Source organism: Phalaenopsis equestris, unplaced genomic scaffold (genome assembly GCF_001263595.1).
Source record: "Phalaenopsis equestris unplaced genomic scaffold, ASM126359v1 Scaffold000022, whole genome shotgun sequence".
Classification (NCBI taxonomy): Eukaryota; Viridiplantae; Streptophyta; class Magnoliopsida; order Asparagales; family Orchidaceae; genus Phalaenopsis; species Phalaenopsis equestris.
The window spans coordinates 194349-195402 of NW_018164464.1; positions in this window are offsets into that span (position 1 = coordinate 194349).

A 1054-nucleotide genomic window follows, 5' to 3' on the forward strand; every position below is an offset into this window, starting at 1 on the left:
GAAAAAAGAGAAGAAGATGACACTCTACTTCTAGCCTACAAGTACAATGAAAGAGGTGAAGATAGTACATGGTACTTGGACACCGGTGCGAGCAACCATATGTGTGGGAGACGAAACATGTTCATAGAGCTTGACGAATCAGTAAGCGGCAATATGTCTTTTGGAGATGAGCCCAAGATAGAGGTGAAGGGCAAAGGTAATATTCTCATCCGCAGAAAAATGGGAAGCATCAATTTATTTCTAATGTTTACTTTATGTTGAATATGAAGAGCAACATCTTGAGTTTAGGGCAACTCTTGGAGAAATGATATGATATTCACTTGAAAAAAAATACTCTTTTCTTAAAAGACAATATTGGTAACTTAATTGTTAAGGTGTCAATGTCTAAAAATAGAATGTTCTCACTCAACATTCAAAATGATTTTGCCAAATGTCTGAATATTTGCTATAAAGATGCTTCTTCGCTCTGACATCTTCGATTTGGGCATCTCAACTTTGGAGGACTCGAATTGCTTTCAAAGAAAGAGATGGTGAGAGGATTACCTTGCATCAATCAACCTAATCAATTATGTGAAGGATGTTTACTCGGAAAGCACTTCAGAAAAAGCTTTCCAATAGAGTCAAGTTCTAGAGCCCAAAAGCCTCTTGAGCTCATACATACAGATGTTTGCAGTCCAATAAAGAACAACTATTTTTTTCTCTTCATAGATGATTTTTCATGAAAAAATATGGGTGCATGATACACAAAAAATATATGCATTTTTAGATCTATATTTTATACCTATTTTTGATGATATTGCAATTTAATGGAATGTATTTTCATGTTTCCTTGTAGGCTGTTCATTTTTAGGGCTTAAAGCAAAAAGAAAGCAAAAAGGATGAAATTTGGAGTCAAAATGACATTTTTAAGAAAATGCTCAGCCTCGGCAGCGCCGACGGCGTATAACAAATTAATGCGGAGATTTTTTTACTCAGGGACGGAGATTTTTTTCCTCAGGGACGATGGCGCCAAAGGCGGTGCAGACCCTGTTTCTAGAAGGTTCAATGTTTTTGA